Here is a 27950-nt window from a genome sequence, read left to right as displayed (position 1 = left end):
ATGGTACAGGAAGTATTAAAAAAATATATTAACAGCTCCTGCATTTGCTACTAACTGCATAATGCCACCTCCTAGGAAGAGAGAATTTAGAGCATTCGTTTCACGTCATTCTCTGAACTTTAGAACCTAGTCCTTGACACCTGGGGTCTGTGCTTCCTTTTCCTTTCCACTGTTTGACCCTAGTCCAAGTAGTTCTATTTCACTGACTTTGTGTGTGTGTGTGTGTGTGTGTGTGTGTGAGCTCTATGCCCATTCTGGGGCTCGAACTCACCACCGGAGATCAGTAGTCTCATGCTCCACCAACTGAGCCAGCCAAGTGCCCCTGTCTCCTTGACTTTTACACTCAGTTTCCAAGCTGCAACTTCCTCCCTCCCTTCCCCGTGCATGTTAGAGATTGCCACATCAGTCTACTTTTTAAATGTACTGATATGTTTCCTGTTAAAATATGCTTAATTCCAAAATTTTTACTATCATTGTGGAAAGCCCTTCACACTCCATCTCCAACCTGCCTCTCCAATGATGTTATCGATGTGCTTAAATGAAGTCACTTTTTTCATGTGAAATTTAGTTCAGAGGTAACTTATTGTAACCCAACAAGTTTCAGCACATGGCCCCTCTCTCCCTTTCAGTTTAACATTTCGCCCAGAATACCATTCCTTCTTTTACTGACTCTAAGTCGTAGCCCTTTCAAGACACTGTTCAAATTCCAACTTCATGACCATTGTCCTGGTCTTCTCAGACCACCGAAGTCTCCTAATATTTACAGTAATAACCACGTGTGCCACTCACAGGGATGCATATCATAAATTGACTTATGTGATTAGCTATCTTTCATAGAGCGTTCCACTTAAGATCATAGACTTTGGAAACCACACACAGAAGTTTGAATCTCTCGGTTGCAGCTCCCTCACTATGTGACCTGGGGAAAAATGACATACTGTCTCTGAGCATCGGTTCCTCATCAGTTAATCTATAATATCTACTCATAGGGTTGTTATAGCTTTTAAATAAGACAAGACAATGTTTGTGAAGTTCCTACTAAGGAAGTAAGCCCTGAGCACTTCCTCACTTAGGAGCCCAACAACTGGTAGCGATCATTGTTATCCATCATCATGATTACCACCTGGAGGCATTTGACTTAACTCGGTTTGGGTTTCTTAAGGGCACTGCTGAAATCAGCATCTCTTGTATCCTACACAATAACTAGTTTATGAAGATACATAATACATATTCTTGGTTTTAATCTTAATATTGTTTGGGCCTATTGGTCCCATGTTAACAAAACTTTGAGCAATGTAATTTTGAAACTCATTGTAAGATGTGGCATGTGTAATTTCTCATTTCATAAGATGGTATTGCATTTCCTCTTGGCATTTTCATATACTTTCAGATTTTCATATATGTCTATATTTATGTCACACAAGGAAGAGCAAAATGCAAAACTATACCCGGAAAGAGCTGGGCTTTGCACTGTACTCAAACTGAGGTGGGTTTGGATCCTAGCCCAGCCACTTAGGGCCTTGTGTGGGATAAAAGATGTTTGGGAGTTTTAGCCTCCTTGTACGTAGAGATAGGATCATTATACTTAGTGGATGTGTAGTTTGATAAGAGGATTCGACGGAGTAATACTTGCAGGGGACTTTACAAAATGGATAGCAGGCACACAGGTGGTGTTAAATAAATGTTCATTACAGTTAACACCAGTCTCTCCCTCTGCCTTCTCCATTGAATGGCCATCAATGGACACTTTTCAAATGACAGTCGGGAATCCAGTGATATCTAAAACTATATTAAGAACGTATCGGGACTGAGCCATCTATTTGTATAAGTGGTACACGAAACTTCATTTTATTTTTAATTATGAGTCAGATAAGAATCTATATGTGCCTACTATCTTGAATTCTAGATTTTTGCATAATGTCTCTATTATTATGCAATTTTTGCTCATCAAGGAAGAAAAGAAAGTGAGTTATATTCCCAGATTATAGTATTTAGTGTGCCCCTTTGCTTGAATATGCTTATTACATTCAATTGCTGTATTTTATCATATTCCTTTTCCACTCTCCCTCATCCTTTGGAAGCCGTCAAAGAAGTTTTATCAAAACCAAGGCTCACTCGGCGATCAAACAGAATGAAATCTTGCCATTTGCAACAACGTGGATGGAACTAGAATGTATTACGCTAAGCGAAATAAGTCAGTCAGAGAAAGACAGATATCATATGATTTCACTTATCTGTGGAATTTAAGAAACAAAACAGATGAACATAGGGGAAAGGAAGGGAAAATAAGATACAACAGAGAGGACAAAATACCATAAGAGACTCTTAAATAAAGAGAACAAACCGAGGGTTACTGGAGGGTGTGAGGTGGGGGGATGGGCTAAATGGGTGATGGACATTAAGAAGCACACTTGTTGGAATGAGCACTGGGTGTTCTATGTGAATGATGAATCACTAAATTCTACTCCTGAAACCATTATTACACTGTATGTTAACTGACTTGGATTTCAATAATAATAATAATAAAAAGGCTTTTGAGTCACAATAAAGATCTTGACTTCCAAAAACACATAATTTTCCAATGACCTATCATCTATGATTCTATTTTCATGCCAATAATGGAAATGGCTGTATCCCCCAAGTTCTGAATCCTAGGGTTCCCCTTGCAAAGGTGCTCAGGCGGTGTCTGTGCCTTGTAATCTCGGGGGCCAGCTTCCTGCAAGCATCCCCCAAATTACCTCAGAACCCTTTCACGGACTGATAGAGATCTACCATATGTTTCTTACATTTGACAACTATACACAAAAAGTATCTCACAGGTGGATGGAAAAGGATGTGGCCCCTTTTCAGACTCCTACTTAGTTTACGTTTTCTCCTTATTGATGCCCAAAAGTCGAAAGAACACCTTAGGCTTATGGTACGCCTATGTCAAAATAGTCACCATTTAAAATCTGAGGACATGACTCCTCTGGGCTTGGGTCCTCCATAGTGTGTGCGGTGTTAACTTGAGCTTCATACAGCACGTCAATGCTCTGCGTATGAAATTAAAACCGGTTGGACTAGATCAAGTGGTTTAAAAACAACCACAACAATTATAAGTCCCTCAACAACATTTGGAGAATGGGCCTATACTGGCCTAAATCAGATGACTTATTACTGGGTCTGTTTCTTACTCCAACCATTTCTTTTACTTATTTGTATACTTCAGGTGAAATTTTAATCTCATATAGCATCCATAGCCTCAGTTGTGAGGTACAGTCCTTGACTTTGAGGCAGGAATAGGATGCTGGTCATTGGCACAGTTCTGGAATAATGCTTCTAATATTCTCTAGTTCTCCTTGTAAATGGAATCAGCAGTAACAACAGAAATCACCCCACTCATTTCAGATCCAGGAATGTAGCCACTGGTGGATACAGCTAGACACGAAGGAAGCTGCTTTCCTTTCATAGTATTAAAACCTCCCCAGAAAAAAGGACCCCATATTTTTGAATTGTCAATTCCTTAACATATTTTCATAACTTATATGTAATTTACAGAGATAGAAAAATATGTTTATGCCTGGTCTATGACAAAGATATCTGGTTCTTGATACAATATGTCATTTCATGTCATAAAACAAAGACTAATTTGGATTGAAATAATTTTTATGGGAAATCTTATAAAAAGTTCATAGATTTAGTTTCTTTTTCTCTTCTTCTGTGTGTTATTTTGTCTCTTTGTGAGGATCTCTTCCAGTTGATCCTAATGAAGGGGGAGGTGAGGCTAAAATTAAGTAGGTCCTCGTTGTTAGTGGATATTATCAATGACATATACTTTTTTAAAAGAATAAAAGCTAAATGTTGATAATGAAGTAAAGGTATTTGAGGCACATTTATTGAGAAAGCTTTGGGATTTTTTTGTACCAAAAATACTTTTTTCATAGTCTGTTACCTACTTCAACAAAATTATGTTCTCTTGAAATTAAAAAAAAAAATTTTAATGTTTATTTAACTTTGAGAGAGAGAGAAAGAGAGACAGACAGAGAGAGAGGAACAGGTGAGGGGCAGAGAAAGAGGGAGACACAGAATCAGAAACAGTCTCCAGGCTCTGAGTTGTCAGCACAGAGCCGGGGCTCAAAGCCACAGACCATGAGATCATGTCCTGAGCCGAAGTCTGACGTATAACCGACTGAGCCACCCAGGCACCCCCATTCTCTTGAAAATTTAGATGTTTGTGACTCACAAAAATTAATTCCATGTCAAAAACTATAATTACTATATTCATAAAGTGAGTAGAACTGAGAGATATTCAGAATTTTCCAAGGATGACTACACAGTTTGTTAAGAGTCATTTTTTCCTTTAAACCCTTGAAATCAGGCCTTCAGATCAAAAATAGGTGAGATTCACATGGTGTATGACCATTCATCACTTGCTTAAAGGGTTGTGCCGACTAATGGTGGCAATGCTCAGTCTCTGTAAGTAGAGTGTGGATTCTCGTGGAGTAGTTTTAGAATATATGGTATAATAAATTTTTTGGTAAGCAAAATACAGACACTTTGATGCATGCATGGGGAACAAAGTCTAGGAGCATATACATCATTATATTAGCATTAACTATGAAATATTATTAACTATCAACATTATTATCCATGTAACTCACATATTTCTCTGTTTAAATTGTTAATATGCACCGATTGTGTTGGTAATTAGAAAACTAATCCTGATTGTAGGTGTCCAAGAGAAATTTCTTTAAAATTATATTTAATTGGTTTTGATAAAATGATCGAAAGAAAATAAAAAGAAGGGCACCTGGGTGACCCTTGTCAGTCAAGCGTTCAACTTTTGATTTCAGCTCAGGTCATGATCTCAAGAGCCATGAGACTGAGCCCCACATGGGGCTCTGTCCTGGCAGTTCCAGATGGAGCCTGCTTGGGATTCTCTCTCTTCCTCTCTCTCTGTCCCTCCTCTGCTCATGCTCATGCTCTCTCTCTCTCTCTCTCTCTCTCTCTCTCTCTCTCAAAATATATAAATAAACATTAAAAAAAAAGAAAATAAAAAGAAACAATTTCTTTTAGAAGGTAAGGATCATGTTATTGAGTATCTTTAATTTGTGGATGCTTCAATAATTTGCTGACACATTTGTAATAAGTCAGAACAGTTGCCCTATTGAGTATCAGAGCCCAGAGCAACATCCTCTTAAAACGAAGCATATAGGGGCACCTGGGTGGCTCAGTCAAGTAAGCGTTTGACTTCGGCTCAGGTCATGATCTCACGGTTTGTGAGTTCGAGCCCCTCGTCAGGCTCTGTGCTGACAGCTCAGAGCCTGGGGCCTGCTTCGGATTCTGTGTCTTCCTCTCTCTCTGCCTCTCTCCCGCTTGTGCTCTGTCTCTCTCACTCTCAAAAATGAATAAAAATGTAAAACAAAATTTTTAATGAAGCATATAAAATAGCAGGACTGGGAAAATGAGAGAATACTTAAAATCACCTGGAGCTCCACCCTAGTAGCAGAAATAGTGGCAGTAATAATAACGATGACGATGGTGATAATAGCTAATAGGGAGCCCTCACTATGTGCTAATATTACACTGACATGCTTAAACACACTGTCCCTTCGTGAAGCATCATGCCGCTCTCTGCACGTTCCTTGACCAATATTGATCATCTCTCCCACATATGTCCCAACCCTCTCGCTTCAAGATCACTGTTTCTTTAATATATGTCCTGGGAGAGGCAAGGCAGTATATTAAAATTACCATGGACTAGAGGGCCACACAGGCAAAGTGCATGGTCTCCTGGTCCATGGTAATGTGGTAAAAGGTCCTACTTCTTACTACTGCTAGAATTAGTCACGGAAAGTAAGCTTTGCCTTCTTATCTGAAAACTGGGTAGATAATCCCTATCTTGCAGTGGTGTGGTAAAGATTAGAGATATGTAAAGCATCAGATATGTAGTAAGCATTCCCAGTAATAGGCAGAGGTTTTCATTGCAGAAAAACTATAGCAAATTTGGGTTGGAAGTTTCTGTAAGGAAATAGGAATTCACTAATATCTGTGGAAGGGGATCTACGATGTATGCTCAATCGCGTGAATTTCAGAGGGGCAGTGACTGGAATGTCAGTGAGAAAAAACAACTATGCTACTGATACAGCTGAGTAGAAAACATGGGGGCCAGGAGTAACAGATCTCCGAGTCAGTGTCATTGAGAAACTCAAATGGTATACTGTTAGTGACAATGCTATAAATTACCCAGTCATAAAAAAATGATAGTTTAATAAAATTCTCTTGAAAATTACTTAAGATTAGCATCTCTGTTGAAGAAAGAACCTCACAATTCATTTCAATTTGGACATCAGGAAAACCCAGATTCAAAGATGTTCTACAAAATATCTGACTAGTAACTCTTCGCAAGTTTTCATGAATAACAGGGAAAGACTAGAAAGTTGTCACAAATCAGAGAAGGCCAAAGAGACAGGAGGAAGAAATCCAAAGTGGAGCTCTAGATTCGCTGAAACAGCATAAAAATGACATTGATGGAAAACTGGGTGAAATCTGAATGATTATTTCTTAGTTTTAACAAATGTTTTGTGAAATTTTTACATTAGAGAAAGTTGAGTAAAAAGTAAATGAGAACTTTCTATTCAAGTTTTCGGTAAATCTGATATTATTCTTAAACTAAAGGTTATTTTTTGTTTCTATAGTTCAGACAAAGATGAAGCAACTTTCGTTTCATTTAAAATAGAATATTTTTGAGATTGGGCATTTTCATTGCACATCTGATAAATGTTTGCAATAGTGACTCCAGTCTTCACACAGTCATAATGTAGATGCCATAAGTAACGATCCTAAAAAGACAATGTTATATATCAAGCCATGTTTAAGGAATCAAAATTTCATGACTGAAAGATATAATAAAGCTTACCTAACCACCTACCGTGAAACTACTTTCTAAAATCCCTACAGAGGGAGTTGGGTGGGGGCATGTGTGAGAGAGATAAAGGGCATTAAGAGGTGCAAACTTCTAGTTATAAAATAAATAAGAGATGAAAAAGTACAGCGTAGGGAATATAGTCAGTAATACTGAAGTAAAGCTGTTTGGTGACAGGTGGTGACTATACCTATGGTGGAGAGTACCGATGAATGTATAGAACTTTCGAATCAGCATATTGTACACCCGAAACTAATGTAACATTGGGTGTTAGTTATCCTCCAATACAAAAAAAAAAAAAAATACAAGAAAGAAAAAATCCCTATTCACTAATTTTGAGTTCATTCTTAAACGTCTTTATTGAAAATTCACTCACAACTTTCTGTGGATGTCTGTAGGATTTCATTATCTAAATCCGAAATGGCAATAAACATGAGATGCTGCTCCAGTGCCCGTAAAAAAAAGGATATGGTCTTTAGGCCAAAGAGGCAATGTCATTTCTACTGTCCAGAAGGAATAAGGAATAGCAGGGGGAAAAGGGTCTTTGGTTTAAGAAGATAAATCCAGATTAGGTTGAAAGTGTTTAAACAAAATTGGTTTCTCAAAAAAAATTTGTTTGCTACCTTATGGTGTACCAAATGAAAACACAGAAGTTTACTGATCTATGAAAGAAGCTTGTTTTTAGGGGTTTTGCCCCCATGTTAATACATGATTTACCCAGAGCATAAAAATCATTTAATTAAGACAATATGTGGACAGAAGTATATTGTGGGCATCTCATGACTTCAGAATCCTTAAATTTGAGTTTGCCCTTTAAAAAGTACCAGCAAGTAGGGGTGTCTGGCTGGCTCAGTTGGTAGAGCATCCTAATCTTGATGAGTTTAAGCCTCATGTGTGTGAGGCTTTAGAAAGAGAGAAAGAGATAAAGGAGAAAGAAAGAAAGAAAGAAAGAAAGAAAGAAAGAAAGAAAAAATACTAGCAAGTGTGTATGTATGTATGTATTTTACAGTATTCCTGGGGAAATATTTTTTCACTCTGAGAGTATATTATTTGGTAATCATTCATCATACTTTGTTTATTTTCCCAAAAGATTGCTTGCCTGAACAATACTGCAAGAGTGATAAAAATTAACTCTTTCATTTTTGTGAACAAGCTAAGGGTGTGAAAAGGGGTTTTGCCTCCATCATGGAAACAATAAAAAATAATGTCTTTTCATTTATTTAAAACAAACACTTTACTCTTTATTCACTCAATAAATATTTTCAAATCTCTATTACATATAAGATACCATTGTTGAAGCTACTAGACAGATAATCCTTGGCCTCAAACAACTCACAGCCTCACTCACCTCACATTTGGTACACCTAATCCTTGGCCTCAAACAACTCACTTGCTAATAAAAATAGCAAATTATATAGATGCAGTCATAATAACAATTAATGTATACATAGTTCTTATTATGCATCAAACACTATACTAAGTTATCTATAATATCTGTAAATATGTACTATATATATTAGCTTCTTAATCATTGTAATCATATGAGATATGGATAATGGCCATCCTGATTTAAGAGATGAGGAAAGCACAATAAGGCATACCAAATAACTTGTCCAAAATCATTCAGCTTGTGAGTAGCAGAGACAATATGGATCAAAGTCAATTCTTTCAACCACTAGGCTATAACCAACCACACTGTGAGATGCTAAGTGCTATGGGAGAGTAAGCATAGTGTGCGATGAAAGCCAAGAGAAAGTGCCCAACCCATTCTTGGGGTAAAAATGGAAGACTCCCTGAAAAAAAAAAATGAATGTCTAATTTGAAAAGGAATTAGGCAGGAAGGAAAGATGAATCCTTCAGAGAAAGAGAACAGTGTGGTCCAGAGCTGAAAACCTCATACATTTCAGAAAGTAAAAGTTCTTCTTGGCTAGAAAGCAAGATGCAAGGTAGAAAGGGACTAGAAGTGTTTCTGGAAGGGAAACATGATGCTGCTGCTGAAGGACATCCTATTATATACTAAGAAGTTTGAACATTATCCACAGGCAACAGAAATTACTGTAGAGCAAGGAGTAATCCAACTCATGGTATTCAGGGTAGAGTTTAGGCATGCCAGATAAGGATATGGGTTAGGAGGCTGTAAGATGTTTTTAAAATGCTGTTGACATACTTTTGGCCACAATTAACAGAAAAAAAAAAAAGAAGATACTTCAAACAGAATACACACTAAGGAGTTTATTGTTTCACAAAAAGGAATGAATTCAGTGGTTCAATAATGGTTATCAGAACCTGGGTTTCTTCCATATTTTTCCTCTGACATTCACAGAGTATGGGGCCTAACTGCCCCGAAGATCTCAAAATGACTAGGTGTCACATTTTCATAAAATAACAACCAGAGACAGGAAAGGAACCGTTTTTCCTTTTGTTTCCTTTTAAGACTAAGGAGGGCACTTGGGTGACTCAGGGGGCACCTGGGTGACTCAGTCAGGTTAAGAGTCTGACTCCCGATTTTGGTCCAGCTCATGATCTCACAGTTCATGAGATGGAGTCCTGCACTGGGTTCTGCTTGGGATTCTCTGTCTCCCTCTTTCTCTGCCTCTCTCTCTCTCTCTTTCTCAAAAATAAATAAACATTTTTTTTAAAAGCAACTAAGGACAGTTTCCCCCAACCCCCTTTTTGTTTTACTGGTCTAAATTGCATCACTGTCAAAGAGAATATAGTCACCATGATTCATGTTGACCAATCAAGACCTAAGTCGAGGTCACACAGAAATAGCAAAATCTGATTGAACTTCAAGTCACATAGAAAGGCATAAGTAGCTAAGTAATTAAATAAATACAAAATAAGTTTATTTTAAAAAAAATGAAGCTTCCATTAGTTAGAAAACACAGAGGTGTGAGGGATAGCAATCTCAGAGGCTACTGTAGGAAGCAAAGTGCTCTGGAGTAAGGCGGTGGCAAAGGAGGTGGACAGAAGTGAATATTTCAAGAGATATGAAGAAATTCAGAATAGGTCCTAAGTTTCTGGCTTGGGCAATAGTGTAGAAGCTGATAGAATTCACTGGTATAGGAAAAATGAGAATAAAGCAGGTGAATGGAAAAATATTTTGAGTTCAGTTTTGTTAATGTTGTCTTTGAAATACCAATGAGATACCATTGAAAATGCCTAGTACCCAGTTGGACAAATGGGCCTTCAATACAGAAGAGACAGGAAAGCTAAAGATACCCATGTGGAAGTCACCACTTAATAGAAGACAAATTAAGCAATGGGAGTGAGTGGTATCACCCAGGAGATACAAATGCCAACGTTTAAGGAGCTATCAGAGAGAGAGGAGCCAGAGTACCGAGATGAATAAGAAAACCCAGAAAAGGTGGTTTTAAGTTTTATGGAAACCAGGGGAGGAAAGAGTTTCAAAAAGAAAGAAATTGTCAATAATTTCCAATGTCTCTGAGAGGTGAAGCAAGTAAACACTCAAGCTTGGCCCATTGGATTTAATGTTTTAGAACCTTGGGAACAGGGACAGTGATACTAGTGTATGCATGTATGTACTTTCAGTGGCATGCTGGGAGAAAAAGCCAGAAAGTAATAGGTTGGTAAGTGAATAGGAAGTGAGAGAGTGTAGACTGTGAGGCTGGAAAAAAAAAAGAAAGAAGGAAAGAAAGAAGGAAGGAAAGAGAAAGAAAGAAAGAAAGAAAGAAAGAAAGAAAGAAAGAAAAAGAGAAACTTTAAAAGCTCTGTGAAGGAGGGGTGCCAGCTGGCTGGCTCAGTTGTCAGGGCACGTGCGACTCTTGATCTCAGGGCCATAAGTTCTAGCCCCATGTTGGGTGAACTTGTACTCATTGCAATTCTCTCAAAATTGTGTTTTGATAATTCTATTTGTAAATTGTTTTGGGGTCTAAGGAAGTAAAGCTTTAGATCTAACAAATGTAATGTAAAATTAAAACACTTAGAAAAAACTTTAAGGAAATTCCCTAATGTTTTTAGTATGTAATAAATTCATCAGGAAGTTTCTTTACATTTTTTTTTAAGTCTTTGTTTTAATGTTAAGTACTGGATGGGTCCAAAATTATCTTGCATCCTGTTTTCTATGTATTCCTTCAGTGTAGTTTCTTTTTATTGCCAATCTTTCAACTCCAATCTGATCAGGTTTCATATTTAAGAAGCTTTATACCTAGTAGGGTTGTATAACAATAATAAATTATTATAAAAATGTTGTCATGGAGATTTTGTCTTCCACTGTCTTTCCTTTAAAATGCTAAAGAAAATCAACAATAGAAACATTTATATTTAGTATTTAAGGCTGAGTCTGTCATGTGGACTCTAGCTGAGCTATGCCAGGGGTGTATTTCACTCATGACCTAATTTATAAAATGTCTGTATCACTGTCAAAACTTCTGAGATGCATAAAAAAAGTAAATTCAAAGCAGAAGCTAATAATATTACTTCTGAGTTCCTTTAGCATGAAAAAACAGCACTTGTTCTTACAGTTCTGAATTAAGATGCTCATAATAGAAAAATAAAAGGGGAACATATCTTAATTCTTCTTTACTAAGGTCTTTTGAGTGAGGTCAAAGAAATATCCGATTTAAATTTATGCTCTTTTCAAATGTAATTTTCAGGATGATAAGAATGTGAAGAAAGCAGTGAATGATAAGAATGGAGAAGAAGAAAGTATAGTTTGGAAAAAATGACTCTATTGTTCATTGGACTTTTCAGCTCAAAGACTAGCTTATTAGTTCGGTTAAAATACAACTTGAGTTTTAAAAATTCCCCAATTGTATGTCATTGTACAAGATAGGTTTTTCATTTGCTTGGGGCAAAAGGGGACTCTGGAGCCCTGGATTAGAGGCTGGCTCTGTTTCTAACAGAATAGGCAAGTCAAGGATGCACCATATCTTCGGTTTCCATAGGATTCAGCAGTAGGGTGTTTAACAAAAGTTAAAGTTTAAACTTTACAAATGGAGGAGAACATATTTTTTAATGTTTAACCTTTAAATCTAATTACATAATTTCTTTCAAAAGCAGTAAGTCAATTTATGTCTCAGACTTTATGATTTGAAAATCTTGATCAAATAACTCCATTACCTTCCCACTTCTACATAAATGAAATCCATAGGTAGTTTCTAAGCCATCAAATTATTTCTTTTTAAAAAATTTTTTTAACGTTTATTTATTTTTGAGACAGAGAGAGACAGAGCATGAATGGGGGAGGGTCAGAGAGAGAGAGGGAGACACAGAATCTGAAACAGCTCCATCTCCGAGCTGTCAGCACAGAGCCCAACACAGGGCTCGAACTCACGGACCACGAGATCATGACCAGAGCCCAAGTCGGACGCTCAACCGACTGAGCCACCCAGGCGCCCCTAGCATGGAATTATTTCTTAGAGAATCAGAGAAGTTAATTTTTTTCCAAGCATATAACAGCTTCTGGTTATGGTTAAAAACAAATGTGATATCATTTTCTCTGTGAGCACACACATACCCACAAGCAATGGGCATCTTCATGAACTAAGAGCAATTCATTTAACAATTTGCTAGATGTATTATTGAAGACTTATGAAAGTGAAGAATGAAGACATGCGAGGCGTCTTAAAAACCTAGTTTTATGAGTCCACAGCCGAGTAGGTAGTAGCAAGCAAGAAAAGCAGAAAAGCATAAAAGGAGGATGTTGGGTGCAGGTGGGTGGGTGTGAGCGCCAGAAAAAGCTGGCAGGCAGCCAATGCGAGCATGACCCGTCAGAGATAAAGAACCTTACATAGGAATCTGGCGGCAGAGGAAACAACGCTAAGAATTAGTCATTTCCAAACATACTCTAAAATCTACCACAATTTGAATTCTGAAAATAAGCATGTTCATTTTGTGTGTGTGTGTGTGTGGTTACTATGCAAACACTTAGCTATTTCTTTGTAATTTTTGCCCAATGTGATAGTTGTGGGTACTATTTCAACCATGTTATTTGTGCAGAAGTCATTCCTTTGAAACTATTCCCATTAGGCTGAACCATATAAAATGGTTTCTTTGTAGGTCACCAGCAATGACCACACATCATCATTTCCACATGTTTCAGACTCTGTCACATGTCACCCAATGAACATTTGAAAATACCTTCTAGCTAAATGTTTCATAGCCTTCCCGTGGTCTTGTTGCCACTCGCATTCTGAATGAATGGCAGGGTTTTGTTAAGTTCTCTTCATCTCCCTTCAGTATAAATCTGTTCACCATAAGGCTCCAATTCTTCCATTAGGAGAAATGGATTCCTCAGTTCTGAAAGGCTAGAACATCTACCTATGCCCTTTGGACCCTGATATCTCTATGACTCCATGTGTATCCAATTTACAGGCTTAGTTTTCTCTGCTCCTCTACTTCTGCTCTTAAACGTATACTTCCCACCTAATCTGGAAGAATCTTTGATTTTTCCTAGAGTACATTTTAGTGCTGCTATGGTGCTCTTTCTTCCCTTTGAGAATCACTTTTCCTGTTACGGAATCTGCCTAATGCCTTCTCACCCATTCTCATCTTAACCTTGATCATTTGTCTTTCCTCCAAACCATGCAATTGAGATTATTATCCTCACTTGGTATTTGCTTATCAAAAGCAAGGGCCCTTTTCTAAGTCCTTAGGTCCCCTTACTTCCTTTTTTCTAAATACTGCCCATTCTTAGTAGTGGTATGGAAGGTGCTTGGCAAAATTGAAGCACTCAGTTTGTATACAAGTTCATACTTCAGATGCCTCAACGACTTCTATTTCTTCAGTGTGTTATGCCCTCCCTTGTCTTCTTTATCTAGCTAATTCCTATATGGTGTTTAAGATCCTAAGTAAAATAAAATAAAATAAAATAAAATAAAATACAAAGTTAGATGACACTGTATTATGGTACCATGTCACTCTATGGATATGTTTATATAAAACTCATCACATTGTGTTTTTACATTTGATTTGGGTACCGGGAATCCTCTTCCCCCAGGTAGTCATATGGCTGCACTCTCTCCATTTCTGTTCTTTGTCCAGTGTCTGCTTCTGTAAGGCCGTGCTGACCATGCCACAATTAATATTTCACTGTTATGAGAGCCCATTTTAATTCTGTTGTCTGTGTCTAGAGTTATCTCCAAGCTAAATCCCTGAGTAATTTTCTAACATTTCTTCCTTTACTCTGCAAGCAAATATAGTACCAGCTCACTCACTCTGTCTTGTGTTTGTTTTTATTACCATATTTTCTCATCCTGTGTACTGCCTAGAATTCTTGTGACACAGCGACTATTTATGCAAATCTTATGATTTAAATTCCATCAATTACTTGAATATTTCTCTGAACATTCCAGTTTTCATTGATATCTTTCTTCTGTATTTCTATGGCATGTTGTGAATTGTTGGTTTGCATACCTGCATGTGTGTGTGTGTGTGTGTGCGTGTGTGTGTGTTGTCCAACAAATAGAAGAAACATATTTTCAAGGCAGATACTGTGACTTCTCTGTCCTCTTCCCAGTGTCGAGCTCACTGCTTTGCAATTAGTAAGAATTCAATACCACATCTGGAATGACTGAATGAATGGATAAATGCCCCCACTTTCTGTTGTGCATCCATCATTACTGACAGACTCAGTAATGACTGATGACTGATGGAGTCATTACAAGCAAACCAAAATCTTGGCTTTCCAAATTCATTTGGCTGAAGAAGTTGGGATCTTACCTCACCACTAATTGTAAGATAGAACTGTTCCCATCTGAGGCAAGCTTACTGTTGTTCTTTGATCTTTGGGCATTACGAAGCTTGTCTAATAAAATGGCCCTACTATAGATTCAATCACATGCAGTGACCACTAGCTGTAGCAACTAACAGACAACGAGAAATACTCAAAAGCTATTCATAAGCCCATTCTTTTTTGTCTAGTTCTACAACAGAGTCTGGGAAGCTAACATTTTCTTTCTCAATGCTTTGTTCTCACCCTTTATAGCAATGGATGGCCAAATGATGTATTTCTGGCCAATAAGCGTACACAAAGTCTCTGGAAGAAGGTTTTCATCCCTGAATAAAGAGGCAGAAGCTCATTAGGAAAGATATCTTGCTACCTAGTCCTTCTCTTTCTTCTTGCCTGGAATGTAGATGAAAGGTGTGGATGCACAGCAGCCATCAAGAGACACGAGATGGCAAGCATGAGGACAAAAGCCTATATAACAGGATGGTAGAAAAGAAACATGACAAGAGATGGGGTTGCTTAAGTCTTCCTAATATCTTTCTGCCAGCCATGGATTAAATTCTTCTAGATCTCTAGTTGTGTAGCTCCTCTCTGTTTAAACCACTAGTAATTATATTTTATTTTGCTTGTAAAATGAATACAAAGTTGACTGATGCAGTAACCCACAGGATTATGACTGAGTTTTCTTGTAGTCATCCGTTTTTGAGCAACACTGTATTTAACTTCTAAGATAAATAAAAATAAATCTACTATTTTTAAAAGTAGAAATGTTGAGAGTCTACCTTGAAAATAGTATTATGTTAATTGAGATCACTTTTGCTCTTCGAATATATCATGGTGTTAACTTCTGTGTCTGATCTTGCTAAGACTGGATAAAATCTGTCCACTCCCATCTCTGGTACAGACCTCTGCATATGTAAAACCTGCTCTTATATCATCTCTCAAACTAAGTTTCTTAGATTAGAATAACTTTTAGTTTTACATTTACTTCAGCATCTAGACATGTTTAGCAAATGCTTTAATTATTTCCTTTTCTTTATAAAATAGAACAGTCTTACTAACAGTTTCTTTAAAAAAAAATGGCCCTGAAAAGATCTGCTACATCCAAAGAATCTGTTTTGGGGCCACCATGATCACCAAAAGAGTCTTTTCCCTGTTCCTGACCTCCCCTTCTTACTCAAGCGAAAAAACATACTACTCCAGACACACGTTTGCCTCCTCTTGTCCAAACGTCTGTGAGTAGATGTCCACAACTCTCCCTACATCTTTCAGTGTGAATATTTGAACAGACTGAGGGATAAGGAGCTGCCCTTTGTAGATAAACTAATGGCGATAGAAACACTGCATGTACTGGAGCTTTCTTCCCAGGTCTAGGAAGAGATTCACTCATATGTCTCCATATTCTCATTTTATCCTTCATGTGCCAATCAGAATGCATTTTCCAACACTTCAACACTTTGCAAAATAGGATTCTCAGTCTGTGCCATGGTATTTATTGCCATGCACTACATTGAACATACTTGAACGTTTCTACTGTGTTTATTGATCAGAGGGTAAGGAACCAAGGAAGAGGGACACATGAACCAGGTTCAGAGTTTTCTTATTCTTGGAGACACATAAGTTCTCGGAGAGATGATGAAAATATCATTACAGTCACCCGAGTTACCTTGAGGTGGGAATCTGGGTCAAACTGTCATGAGAGACAGCCACTGCAGAATGTCTCTGCATGTACTTTGGGGACTTGGCTGCTCATTGCATGGCTTACTGTCTTTGCCTCCACCTGGCTCTCACTCTACTAATGACTTATTTGACTACTTGGGCCTATTCTGATGTCAAAACATACCCATCCGAATTATAATAGATAATAGAATGTATTTCCTTATGAAATATATTCAAGGGATTTATTAAACTGCTATGAAAGGCTACAGGAATACTCCAAAATGGTGCCCCTTGTCCTGGCTCTAATTCCATTCAGATTTAAAAGATTCTTTTCCAAATGGGGAGACATGAATTTTTCATGATAGATCTCCCAGAACATCAGCCTCGAGAGGGTAAAGATCATACTTTTCTTCTAGTTATCATAAACCGCTGTTGATAGGTGAGTATCACAAGGTCAAAAGGAAAGAGCTACTCAACCATCTCATCCAGTGTTAGAAATAGAAGGAACATGAGGAGAGGGGCCAGGGTGGTGGGACGGTAAGTCCTTGACTTGTAATCTGGCAACCCTCAGGGTCAAGTTAGCCTCAGAAGGGAGATTTTGTGTTCTTTTCTGAACAGCCTGTTCCACAGCTTCACATACACAAGCCTGAAATAAACTCCTGAGACAAAGACAGAAAATAGCTCACGGCTTTTCTGAGTTGGAATTTTCTAAACTTTCAAAAAGCATTCACTTAAATATCATTAAAGCCATTCTACTTGATGTTGTCATCGAGTAACATGACTATTAAAAATTCTTCGTTGACAAAGAGAAAAAAGCAGTTGTTTTCTGTAGGGAAATTGTTTCTACAATGAGATAGTTATACGGGTACAAGGAAAGATCATGTGCTCTGAAACCAGTTCTCAGAAATACAGATAGGCACTTGGTTTTTCTACACACATAGCAACTTTAAATCATTTCTTGCCAGCCAAATAATTTTTATTTATTTATTTATTTATTTTCGCTGTCAAAACACTTCATAGCTACAGCAGAATTCATGTCAAACAGCCGCTTTGAAGAAGCATTTTCCCATTTTTATACATTTCCCTTTAAAATGTGGGAAGATGGTCTGTTCCTTATTTCTCACAGAGGCCCACAAGCACTGTCGGAGAGAAACAGAATGAACACCCACACTCGCACTTCAATTTTCCACAGAACAATTTTCTTAAAACATATAAGTTTATCTGGAAGTATGAAAGTTATAGTAGACACTGCCTTAATTAATATTATTTCCTTCTTCTTCACCCCCATATAATCTTACTATTTGATATACCACTCTTTAGGTGATCTTAAAGGCATGTGGCGAGGGTTGGGGGGGGGGGGGAGGGAGGTTTAGTTCCAAAGCATTGGAAGTGTTTATTGCTGTTATTAACGTTAGAAAGTTATTTTGTTTGTGTTCTCCAATTCTGTTGTAGACATGTAACATGGTGTCATGCAAAAAGGAATAATAATGAAAAGAATGATAGCACAATAAAGCTCATAATAGTTACTGACACATATTTAATACTTCCTATGTGCCGATCATTTATTCTTTAATACCTGTAAAGTAGATACTCAAAGTACCACCATTTACTGATAGGAAACTGAAGCATAGAGGTTAAACAACTTTCCCAAAGAAATATAATAAGTGGTGGAGCGACAAGTTAACTCCAAGAAGTCTAGTTATTAAAATCCACAATCTTAAAAAAGTAAAAAAATAAAAAATAATATACAAAGACCCACCAGGTCAGTTCTGCGTTTGGAGGAAGGCTACAGGTCTCCGGTGTCCAGGGCTGGGCATTATCTGTTAGACTAAGTAGGCTTCTCTATTGTTTTAATTTTTTTTTTAAATTTTTTAAATGTTCTTATTTGTTTTTGAGAGAGAGACAGAGCACAAGCGGGGGAGGGACAGAGAGAGAGGGAGGCACAGAAGCTGAAGCAGGCTCCAGGCTCTGAGCTGTCAGCACAGAGCCAGACCCGGGGCTCGAACCCATGAACAGCAAGATCATGAGCTGAGCCGAAGTTAAGCTGGATGCTTAACCGACTGAGCCACCCAGGCGCCCCTATTTTTTAAAAATTTTTAATGTTTTATTTGCTTATGAGAGAGAGAGTGCTGGCAGAGGACAGAGAGAAATGGAGACAGAAGATAAGGAGCGGGGTCCACACTGACAGCAGCAAACCCTATGTGGGGCTCGAACCCAAGAACCCCAAGACCATGACCTGAGCCGAAATCTGACGCTCAATCTACTGAGTTACCCAGGTGCCCCAGACTAAGTAAGCTTCTAAGTGAAGTTTCCATTGACTGATTCCAGAAGGTTGCCAGTACCTCAGATCGTTCCGACCCGGGATTATTTCCTTCGACTTCCACAAACCTACCTGTGCCCTTTTACACTTCACAAGAAGTTTAAGCTTATTTAATTGGATAGAAGAGCCTTATGGCTAAAAGTGTTCTCAGAATTCTATTTTTTAAAGAAAGATAAAAAGTTAAAGACCATTATTATTCAAATTGTTACCACTCCCAGCTTGGGTTTGCTCCGTTAATGGGCTGAAAAGAATGAAATTCAGCAAGGTGTAGAGGAGAGCAGGTGTACTCAGCAGGGCTCAGGTCTAGGGAATTCAGAATTACATAGAAGAAGTAGTCGTAAATTCCATCCTGCCTGCAGTGCAATTGTGTTGGGAGAATGTCTTCATTCAACAATAGACTGATCACAGACTCAGGAGTCTGTTGCATTTCCTAGGTGCAGAGACCTGGGAAGTAAAACACAGCTGCTTCATTTCTCCTAAGGCAAAGGGGTTCATGTTCTGGCTAGGACCATGGTAATTCTGCGCCCCTCTCTCACATTTGCACAATGGACACAGGGCGTAGTTACAGCAACTGCACAAAGGGAATGTGTAGTCCAGAACGGGAGCCTGCTATATAAAGTCCTCAAAGTTAAGGGAGAAACCACAATTTTCATAATTCCTGTGAAAACATCTAGATGAGACAGTTGCAGAGGCAGGTATGTTAAAAGAACACAAATGTAGCTGTCAAATAGCTAAGAATGTCTGTAGTATCTGGAAGGCTGTCCTCAAAAAGGACAGAGTAAAACTGGTCAGTGTGTGGAAAGTTACTGTGGATTTAAAGCCGAAAAAAAAGACAAGAGTATCCGGCATAAAGAGAGAATTAGTTTGGGTTTTTTTCAATCCTCATAATTACTTTTTTCTTTCTTCTCTGTCTCTCCATCCTTTTCCATTTCTCTCATTGCTACCAAATAAACCGCTCCTACGTATGACATCCTAGTTTTAAAATAAATATCAATATTTCTGTTTATACTAACCTAGGCTTATGTTTATATTTTTATATACTTATCTAAACACACGGCTCCCAGAAAATTCCTAATCGAAATGACTCTGGGATTGAGCTGTTTGGAATCAAATCCTGGCTCTGTGTCCTATTAGCTATGTAATCGTAAACAATTTATCTAATTTATCTGTACCTCACATTCTTTATCTGTAAAATGTGGGTAATAAATATATGTACACACAGGATTATTGTAAGATTTAGGTGAGTGATTGAATATATTGCCTTAATCACAACATCTAGCACTTTCCAAATACTGACTATTGTCTGTCTATAATTTTAATTTTTTTTAATGTTCATTTATTTTTGAGACAGAGAAAGAGCACGAGCAGGGGAGGGGCAGAGAGAGAGGGAGACAAAGAATCTGAAACAGGTCCCAAGCTCTGAACTGTCAGCACAAGAGCCTGATGCAGGCCTCGAACCCACCAACCGCGAGATCATGACCTGAGCCAAAGTCGGACGCTTAACCGACTCAGCCACACAGGTACCCCTGTGTGTCTGCAACTTTAATGACTACACTTACTGATATTATTATTAAAATAACCAGTACAGTATGGAGGAAACTTTACTTGAACCTGGTTAGGTTTGACTCTGAGATTGCTAGTGTTTTGTACGATATAAAAAGTTGGCTAACCCGATGGACAGGGTAGCCTCTCCATAGCCATTTTTTGGAATATGTATGTTTGTTGAGTCAAGGTCCCAGGTTCCTGAATTTCTGTGCTCACTCTAGGGTAACACGCATTAAGAATGCAGCTGAATTCCAGAAGTATTCAGAAGAGGTTAACCCGAGGGCAGGAGGTAGGGAGGGACGTCATATAGCATGCCAAATATAGAAAACTGAAATGAAAATGCAGGCTATCTTTTTCTAAGAGGAAATGTGTTAGAATACAAGAAATACATTTGAATACTGAAAATATTATTATATGGAAGAAAGTATATGCAGCTGTGAGGGAAAGAATTTTATCCAATTGGTTTAAGTCACTGGTTCTCAAAGCGTGTTCCGGAGACACAAGGGGGGTCCCCAAGAAGCTTTCAAGGCGCCTTCAGAGTCAAATTATTTTTATAATAATACTAAGATATTATTTGCCTATTTTTTTCTCTTACTAGTAGAAATAGATGCTTTCAGCGGTTATATGGCATATAACATTTCAACAGATAGAGTGTAAAAGCAGATATGGAAATCTGGATACCTTCTACTAAGGCAGACATTAAAGAGATTTGTAAAAAATGTATAACAGTGCCACTATTCTTATTAAATCTTTGTTCTGTAATATGTCATTATCTTTTATAAAAATATGCTATTTATATTAACATGTATTGGCTTTATAATTATTATTAAATTAGCAGTAAATAAATATCTTTACATTTTCAGTTTTAATATTCATTGTGGCAAATATACATATAATCCAAATCAAGAAAATATATTTCTTCACGGCATATAATTATGTTTAAAAGTGGAGCTTATTTTCTTTCTAAGACCATTTAAAGCATACTGAGGTTAAAATGTTTGAGAACCACCAGTATCAGCTATAGGAGATTTAGAAAGCACCAATTTCAAATAATTTGAGGGATTCACCATTAAACTAGGCTTTTCATTTAAAAAAAGAGGCTTTAGAATATGTTCAAACACTGAGGGTTTGTGGTAAAATGGATTACATACATTGACCTTAATGGCCTCTAAGGTTTCTTTCGATTCAGATTGTACAATGCCCCTCCAAAAGGAATTGAGAAAGGAGCTTACTGAGAACATTGTTCTCATAAGGCTGCTGTGAAAGTTGGTAGATAGGCATGTGGTTAGGGGTGGAAGTTTTGGGGTGAAGCAAAAAAGTGAAGAGTGCAAGATAATGTTCACTTTGAATCGCTGTGCTGCTGGTAGGTTCTTTGAAGAAGATAACGCGGTTCAAAGTCACCCAGAATTTATAACGGGGATCTCCTCCTGGGAGGATGAACACTGATTTCCATGATGGCCCCCCAAGTATACCTTAAACATTCCAGAAACTAATAGTTAAGTGTTTTTCAGAATGGAAAATAGACAGAAGCACATCCTCCTCTAGATAGGCCACAGCCGACAACCTAGTAACTTCTACTTATGGTCCTGGTTCTAACATTTGCATCAACTCGGAATACATCTATTCCTCTCCTCTTCCATATAAATTGGGATACAAATTTAAACACAGCTGCGTGAAAGATAAGCATGCAAACCATATGAATGCAAGTCACAGAAGAAGCGATGCAAATGATGATATACAGACGAAAAGAATAAGAGAAATCAAATTAAATGCAAAATAGAAATTTTAAGAATTACCAGTTGTACTTATAAAATTAACATATGTTTTCAAATGAGGAAATTAAACTCCAGCAAATGTGTGCAAAAGGAAACTCATACGTTGCCGGGGAGAGCTGAGCAAGAAATTTTTTCTGACGAGCTGCTTATAAAAATGCACGAAGAGACTTCAAATGTTCCTGGTCTTTGACACAGAAATTCCAGGTCTAGGACCTGATCTTAACCAAATGGTCATATAGCTATAGATGAAGGTTTCTGTATAATCATATGCATTTTCAGGAAAAAAACTGCCAAAATAGTCTTCTTTGACTACAAACTAATGAACTAGTTGCACAGAAAAATTAAGTAGAATATCCTTGAGGCCCAATTTGGTTCGGTCGTCAAATATACATTGTCCATTTTTTTCAGATAATCTCCACTTATGGTGGCCTCAGAGGAAGCAAGGGCCCCCTCCATTTCTCCACAATGGAACACCTCCTTCCTCACGGAGAAGGGCACACGTCTTAACCACCTCTTTATATTCTGTGCCCTGGCGTAGAGTGATACATGTGTCGAATACTTGTAGGACAGGTGTCTGTCTTTTCTACAAAATAAGCAAATGATTACGATGGCACAGTACGTATCCAGAGAAAGAAAGAGAACAAGAAAGAGAACAAGGCAGAGGGCAGAATAGGAAGAAGCTGCTACCGTCTTAGAAACTGAGGCCTCGATGTGGATATGACCCTATGCCCAGGGGTCACGGGGCCATCTTAAGCAGCTTCTGAGTTTCTAACCTTCATGAAATATAATGTCACATCTCCAAAAGTGTTTATTTTCCATGAAATAACTTGCTCCTTCATTTTTTTTAAAATGTTCATTTTGAAACATCTTGTCTGGAAGAAAATTGTTTCTGTCATTTACCACGAAGGCAGATTGCTGCCTGCCAGTGCAGGCATTTGCTACATGCTTCTGTCAGGGACGATTGTGTCATGTACTCAACTTACCACTCTCCAATGGTTGGACAAAAAGTACTTTTTCTTCTAGAGACTTTTACTCCAAAGGGAAGGGAGAATTGGGTTTCTTTTCTGATTATTATGTGAAACAGCCAGAAAACTGTGCTTGTCTCTCTAAAGTCTTCACAGGAGGCCCTGATTATCATAATTTTCCAGAAACTGGTATAAGTAGAGAAGATAAATTCCATTAAGTCTAGTCGTGTATATATATTTGTGTGTGTGTGTGTGTCACAGAGAGACAGAGAGATATGTTCCATTTAGTATTCCAAATACTGAAGTGTTAACCACCTTTTTGGGGGTGAGAGGGACAGGAAAGGGTGGAAGACACATAGAAAATGTGTTACCTTCATCCATAAAAGGTCAAGCAAAAAGTTGCATGACATATACCACTTCACACAGAAGAAATTTTTTTTCATATACTAGAGATTCTGTCTCAAAGAAGGAAAATATTTATGTATTGTATTTCTTTCATGAGTACAGCTATCCACATATTGCCTTATTTTATACCCTCCTTATGTAAGAAAGTAACATAGGGGCACCTGGGTGGCTCGGTCTAGCTGTTGATTTCGTCTCAGGTCATGATCTCATGGTTCATGGGATCGAGCCCCATGTCAGGCTCTGTCCTGACAGTGTCCAGTCTGCTTGGGGCGCTCTCTCTCTCTCTCTCTCTCTCTCTCTCTCTCTCTCTCTCTCTCCCTTTCTGCCCCTCCCCTGCTCATGTGTGTGCTTATTCCCTCTGTCTCTCAAAATAAATGAACTTTAAAAAAAGAAAGTAACATGATAAAATAATACCCAAATTCAGTAGTTTACTATTATTCTATCAGAATATCAGTCATCAGTATCAGTCTATCTATTCAAAACAGTCTAAAATATTCCCATGATACCGAGTTATCTCAAAGACTTATAGGGGTCCAACCATTCATTCATTTTTTTATTAATTAATCAAATCTATGTTTAAAGGCTACTGTGCAATGTCAGGCACTGATGATACAGAAGCAAATAAGGAAAAGTTCCTCGTCAGCGGAGATTGCAACATTGTACAGAGAAACTGAAAGGTAAATAAGAAAGGGCTTTCCAGTGAGACAGGGATCTGAAAAATACCCCTGTGGGCATGTGGGATGGCAATCTACGTGACTTCACACCTCTTCTCTGGGAAAGTTAAAAAAAAAAACCCAAAAAACAAACAAACAAACAAAACACAACTGTGCTGTTCCACAAAGCTGGTTATGTGGCTACAGCTCAATTTACCACATTCATGGATAACCATAATTAGACTATTTCTGTATAATTATGGAAGAGATGCCACCAATGTATATTTTATGGGGTACAGAGGTAGCCAATGGCAACAAGAAACCTAAAACAATTCACTCAGGATGAGGACAGGGATGTTAAAACATGAGCAACAATTCTGAATGGATAGAGGGCAGCTGAAAAGAGGGAAGTGAAGAAACGCAGTAGAGATACAACACTGACTTGGGCATTTAGCAAAAATGGACTTTCCTCTCAGACTTCTGTTATTTCTATGTGGGTGGAGATTGAAAAAAAAAATAAAGCAAAAATTTTCTCACAATGTTTTGCAACTTCTGCTTCCGGACTCAGAATCCAGAAGTAGCAGCAGGGGTAAAAATGAAAACATTTTTTTATATTTTTAAATGAGAATTGATTTTTATCCACAAAACTGACTGTACTTTATTCAGGAATGTTTGAGATTTTAGATGAATATCTATAATGAATCTATTTTGTTTAAAATGAAGTAATAGTTTTTTCGTGACATCCTTTATCTTAGCTTGGGGAAAAAGATACAATGGCCACTGTTTGACTCCAATAAAAACAGAAAGTAGTAAAGTTTACAAGAGCTGAATTTCTTTAACGGAAAATAATCTAAAGCACCAGTAATCTGGTGACAGTATTCCGTATCAGAAAAATATTTTTTCCTATTAATCTTTTATCAACTAGTAAAATTGGAAAAATTAAATTTCTGAAATATTAATTATCAACACTGTGATTAGGAAACAAACCCAGCTAATTTCCTCTGCTTTAATAATCAAATATTTGGGGTCTCAGTCTAAATTATGCTTTACTGGAGACAGATAAATCATAATACTTATTTTAGATAATAATGCACATATATACAGTAAGTGTAAAATGATCTTCATTCCCTCATATGATGGTATTAAAATGTTCAATAAAATGAAGAAAAAGATCTTTCAATTTAAACAAAGTTGATTTTCCCTCTTTAACTTAATCTCCTTTTCTTCTGCATTTTACTGTTACTTCCGTATAGAAGTCTACCTACTTTAACTATTTCTAGTCACAGGATGTGGCTGCCTCGAGTTTTATCTCCATCTGGCAAAACATAACCAATCTATCTGAGCTCTCAGCTCCCACTTTATAGCACCCAAACTTTCCTTGGGCACCCACCCCCCCCCCAGACCACCTGCATGACCTGTGTTTCTCCTAAAACCATAAATCAGTAAACTTCCTTGGGGAATTTGTAGCAATGTATGAAAAGTAACTCTGTGGTGTGCAGAGTGTGGAGTTCATTAGATTAGCTCTCTGGGCTGCTATCAATTGCTAAACACAAATTTCCAGTGTCCCTTTGTAGCTCCTGTGCATGCACTGTCTCTATAGGAGGCTCTCATCCTCTATGGGCAGGTATCTAGATCCACTTGGCGGGGGGGGGGTGGGGGTGGGGGGGGTGGGGGGGGGTGGAGTGTGAATGGAAGAGGGAAGGAAAGGCAAGCAGCAAAATCTTTTAATTGAAAATTGAGGGTAATAAGAGTCAGTCTATTTCTTCTCTGTGCAAAGGATGAAAATATACCTGTGGCCGTTTCACTATGAAATACTTAACATTTCTTCTAGAAAACCTTACCAGAAATAACTGTCCTTTACAGTTGAAGTGGTCTTAGAAAGAAACATAAATAGTGGACACCTATGATTTGAAGTGAGTCTCTACTAATCTATGAAACAATGACTAAAGTGTTGCTGTGCCTTTTGGTACAACTGGCAAATACGTAGGTAAATCTTACATGAAAAAATTTGCTAATTACATTGAATAGTCTTAATATCATTTTGTTAAGTCTTCCTAAACCTTTCTAATATTTACTATTTCATTGATACTATAAATATCTTACTTGTGAATATTTCTGATCCTTTAAGTTTCCAAAAATTATATGATGTCCCCTTTGGTCACTATACCAAGTACACAACAAACTTCATGGAATAATGCTTAGCAAGTGCTTTCTAATGAAGCATCTAAGAGTTGACCATGTAGTCTGGAATAGCACAATGTTGTTGCTGGATAAGTCCCAAAGAAACTATTTCAAGTAAATTAGTGGTTCTAAAGGAAGGTGGCAATTTTGCCTGCAAGGGACATTGATTGCCTGGAGACATTTTTGTGGATTGCCTTGACTGTTGGGCAGGGACGGGGGGGAGGTGAGCTACTGTATCTAGTTTGTAAAGGCTAGAGATGCTGAGACATCCTTCAATACACAAGACAGCTCATTTATCCAAGCCAAAATATCAATCAAGTCGAGGCTGAGAAATTGAACTAAGCAATTCATTTCACTGAAAAGGGAACTGAGGCTTAAATAAGTTAGATAATTTAGCCAACACCACATATCAGAGTGTAAGTCTAGCGAAAAGGATTTAGTGCTAGACTTAGGATTCAAAGTTTGTCCCTGAATATCTACTCTGATATTCATTTCACTATAGCGGGCAAACCTGATAAATGGGAAAAACTTTATGATACATTAGAGGAAGGCTGGACCAAGTTCCTTCATTTTTGGTATAACATGGACAAGTCATTAAATGTTTTAGAGTTTCAGTTTTCCCATTTGTAAAATAGATGAGTTAAACCAGATGATTTCCAGTCTCCCTTTCTCTAAAATTGTATTGTTGTGTAAATAATGAGGGCTTATATTATTGCAATATCCAAATTTCCAAATTCCCTTCCTCTTTCTTTAAAATTTCTTCTCTAGGAATCTGAACTCAAATAAAGGCAGGAAATATTGCTGCCACTTCAATAGAATCCTGTGTCTTGAACAATACTTGACTCTCCGTAAGTAGTGAAGAACATGATAAAATTTAAACTCATTATCTAGGGGCGCCTGGTGACAAGGTCAGTAAAGTGTCCAGCTTCAGCTCAGGTCTGTGGGTTCGACTCCGGCGTTGGGCTCTGTGTTGACAGCTCAGAGCCTGGAGCCTGCTTTGGACTCTGTGTCTCCCTCTCTCTCTGCCCCTACCCCCAACCCCCTCAGACTCTCTCAAAAATAAATAGACGTTAAAAATTTTTTTTAGTGAACTCATTATCTAAAAATAAAAGGCATCTTCATTTTCTACTGTTTTAACGTGAAGACAAGTTCTTCTGGTCCTTTTATATCCTGTGCATGTATTAACTTATTTTGACTATATACCTAGAATACAAAGACCATAAAAACAAAAGAAAATCAGCCATGTGAATAGCAAAGTGTTGTTAATTAATTCATTGAATTGGTTTGACAGATACAACCCATTGATATATTTCCTGAGGTAAAAGTTCCCAAAGTATTTATGGATCTGTAAATTCATTCTTAGCAATTTAAATATCGTAGACAAGAAACATTGATCACTTTTTAAATTTTTCATTCTAATACTCATGTATTTAGAGCAAAAAAAAGACCAAAGTTGCTTGTCATATGTTACATTTTGCAGACTGAAGAGTTCAGTAGATCAATTGCTACGATTGTAAAATAGAACAATAGATAAAAAGAGAAAATGTATACTTGTCCTCTATCACTGAAAACAAAACTAGTATTTGTAATATGTGTGAATAAATTTTGGGCATGCCATATAGCCCCTCACTCCTAATTATTTCAAATCTCCTTTCATTATAACACAAGAGAGTGAAATTTTAGATGTCAGATTGCTTTGTTCTGCTAGCTAGTTTTTTTTTTCAATTGGAAGAAAATAAGTTATCATTTAATTTTTTTTTCACAAAAAAGAATTTTAATCTTCCCCGTGCGCCATCATTATTGTTAACCTTTGGACATTTTAACAACATGTTTATGGATCTTAAATCAATGAA

General features: G+C 37.5%; 1 protein-coding gene and 1 long non-coding RNA gene across 3 annotated transcripts in view; both read right to left on the bottom strand.

Annotated features, from left to right (window-relative positions):
- Nucleotides 1-27950, bottom strand: part of PTPRC (protein tyrosine phosphatase receptor type C) — a 120638-nt gene that overhangs the window by 77249 nt on the left and 15439 nt on the right. The gene's annotated exons all lie outside the window — the stretch shown is intronic.
- On the bottom strand, nt 212-22729 carry LOC145713351 (uncharacterized). Its single transcript, XR_014136438.1, has 2 exons — nt 15306-22729; nt 212-14903 (listed from the first exon to the last, which is right to left on the bottom strand). It is a non-coding gene; the product is annotated as an uncharacterized LOC145713351 (long non-coding RNA).

This window comes from Panthera onca, chromosome F1 (genome assembly GCF_046562875.1).
Source record: "Panthera onca isolate mPanOnc1 chromosome F1, mPanOnc1 haplotype 2, whole genome shotgun sequence".
Lineage (NCBI taxonomy): Eukaryota > Metazoa > Chordata > Mammalia > Carnivora > Felidae > Panthera > Panthera onca.
The sequence above is the reverse complement of the archived record's forward strand: the minus strand, read 5'-3'. Positions and strand labels throughout refer to the sequence as shown.